The sequence below is a fragment of the Humulus lupulus genome, chromosome X, assembly GCF_963169125.1.
Source record: "Humulus lupulus chromosome X, drHumLupu1.1, whole genome shotgun sequence".
Classification (NCBI taxonomy): Eukaryota; Viridiplantae; Streptophyta; class Magnoliopsida; order Rosales; family Cannabaceae; genus Humulus; species Humulus lupulus.
This window is the reverse complement of record NC_084802.1, coordinates 62071932-62075269: the sequence shown is the minus strand read 5'-3', so window position 1 is coordinate 62075269 and position 3338 is coordinate 62071932.

The following is a 3338-nucleotide window of genomic DNA, read 5'->3' as shown; positions in this document are numbered from 1 at the left end:
TTTTCGAAACCAAGTTTGGACAGCCACTGTATAGGGAAAATAAACCAAGCTTTTTATAAAATTTTGTGGACATATTGATGGCATAACCTATTATTCCACCGTAAAATTTGGTAAGAAAATATTGAACGGTTTGAAAGTTATTAACTGTCAAAGCTTGGGAAAAAAAAAATAAGGACTTGAAAATAAGGACATTTTTACCTCATTGTTGGAAAATGATTTCACCGATCAAAAATGCTCATTTTGACCTAAGCTTTTACAAAGACCTAAATGGCATAACAAAAATGGAATTGGGAAATTTTGGTAACAATTGGGTAAGTAAATTTAAGTTATGAACTAACGAAGTATGTAGTTAAAAATGTGAAAAATAGGCTTTTCACACTTAGTGTAAAAATGAGATTTTGGAACATAAGGTAAAAAGTAAAATTTTGCTTATTTCAAGAAATAAATTGGTAAGTCTTGAAATCATATTTTCACTAAAATTACCCCTTTGAGTTTAAATGAATTATTTTTAGTAAAGAACTTTTATTCTTTCTAAAAATAAGAGATTTAATTTATTAATAGTTAATAAATTAAAAGAGGGTTTAAAACCCTATAATTTGAGAAAATAATTAAATGAATTATTTTTCTAGTAAGTAAAATTGATTAATTGATTTTGGAAAATTAATTAGTCAAGATGGGAAATTTTTAACAGTTTTCCTAATTAAGACAAATTAGGCAATTTTCTTAAAACAGTTTTTAGATATTAAAACCTTAAGAAAAATAAAAGGAAAATTTAAGAGTTTATTTTCTTTAAAAACAATTAAGGAATTTATTAGTATTTTCTGGATATAATACTGGCTAAAATCTTACATATTTTAACCGACTAGTCGAAATTGCGGGTTAATAGCGATATCTTGAAAGAATAAGATGTTTAGTGGATTGTGGGAAAATACCATTTTGATACCCGAGCCTCGATATCGAGACCTTAGGATAGGCCTCCCCGAGACTTAGGGTTTAGTCTCGAGTATTTTGTATGACTTTCCTTAATAGGTTTAAAACCAAATAAGGATTATAAATCCTTACAAATGACTTTTATTAAAATGACCAAACTGCCCAAAATAATAATAATGAATTATGAGTGCCATAATTAATCCGAGTATACTGTATGGATAACTACAGTATTGGCTAAGCGTAACTGGACTGAACGTTGGAGGGTGAAAACTTGTTGTGCGCTAAGGACTCCAAGTAAGTCAACTTATACTGTATGGCTACAACATGAAATGATTATTGTCTTGTATGTTAGTATAGGGATACATGCACATATATAGACTGTCATAGAAAGTTGCTTAGAGACGTTAGTCTAGTGAGTGCTGATTTAGAAAATATGAACGGTGGATGTCCGTCATATCCTAGACGGTTGATCCCCGTCACACTGCTTGATTTTATTTATGTCCGGCTCATTACCACGACGAGTGGCCATGAGATGAGGATAAGCTGGTTAAACCTAGGGGCGCCAAAATAAATGGGACCTAGGGGCCCTCATGCTTACTTAATCATTGGATGGTTAGAATCCGAGTAAGTGCTCTGAAAAGTTATTCCCAGATAGCTGTCGTGAATATTGGCCATTCAGTGAGAGTGCCTAGAGATACTAGGGGTTGCGAAGATTGAGTGAGGTTGAGCACCCTAGGGGCAACTGCTCACCAGCACCACTGATTAACATAGAAGTCTCTGTAAAACCGTGTAAATTGGATTACACTCTTGGATAAGTAGCGATGCCCTAGGTAACACGATAGTTACCCTTGATGAGAATATTTATTGGCTAGATCTTAGTGTGGGGACTCGGTTCTCTTTTACAGATTAACAATTATGTTGGAGGGCGCGTTACGCATGAATTGTTGGAAATTGTCGAGCGTTGGTCTCGAATTATATGGTGATATAATATATATGCTTGCTCTGGGATTTTCTGAGTGCAGGGATATAATTGTTGATAAGATATAGTTGTGATATAATATATCTGCTTGCTCTGGGATTTTCGGAGTGCGGGGATATAATTGTTGATAAGATATTGTTGTGATATAATATATCTGCTTTGTTCTGTGATTTTTCTGAGCGCAGGATTTTTATCCAGTTATGAATTAATTTATCCTTGGTTATCAGGCATGACCATAAGTTTTCCAGGACGCTTTAGCGTTCTTGAAATTGATTGTGTAGGGTCCGGATGGGTCCGGAACCCTAATTCTCTATATGCTTTGTTTGAAAGTTGATCTTACTAATCGTTTTCGCTTACCTAGTTGTTTCATGTTGTAGGTAAGTGCAAGGGCAAGGCAGAGCAGTGAGCGCTGGAGTCTTCAGTGAAAATGTACATGTGGACCGACCTTTTGGGAAGCCTTTTTATTTTTGGAAATGTTGTGTAATTTTCCTAAACTAGGCTCACTCTAATCTTTATAAAACATGTTTGTAACTAAATGTTAAGTATGGCCATACGACTTTTTAAAAAGTTTTTTTTCTATGGGTTTTTGAGACATTTTGTTAAATGAAAACATTTTTATTTCCGCATTATCGAGTCTTGAAAATCCGTGTCGTTACAGGACCATAGTACTTCTGGGAGTTTGTCTGGCCACACTTTTTCTGCTTCTTCTAAGCGCTTTTTCAATGTAACTTTGAGGGTCTTATTGACAACCTCTACTTGTCAATTTGCCTGTGGATGTGCCACTGTTGAATAGTTCTTCACAATTCCATGGAAAACACACTTGTGAAGTGTTTGCTATCGAATTGGGTTCTATTATCGAACACAATCTTGTATAGTAACCCATAATGACATATGATATTATTTATGACAAAATCCAACACTCTTTTGGAAGTGATGGTTGTCAATGGCTCTTCCTCGAACCATTCGGTGAGTAGTCAACGCCGACTACTGCATACTTCACTCCACCCCGACCTGTAGGGATTCATCCTATTAGATCAATCCCCTAAATTTTGAAAGTCCATGGGCTCTCAGAATTTTGGCGAACCTTTGACATTTTTCGCACTTCCTTACGTACTCCATAGTGTCCTCGTTCATGGTTTCGAAAAATAACCTTGCTGAAGTATCTTCTTTAAGAAGCTCTGTCCCCCATCATGATCGCCGCAAAATCCTTCATGGACATCTTACAGCAAGGTTTGGGCCTCATCCTTAGTGACACATCTCAGCAGTGACATGGAATGACCCTTTCTGTATATGCGCCATCTTGTATGACATAGCGGGGTGCTTGGTAAAGAATCTTCCTGAACAAATTGTGATCTAATGGAAGGACGCCTTCATTTGGATAACCCAAATAATCATCTAGTACCCGAAATACCCCCTTGACTTGCCCCAA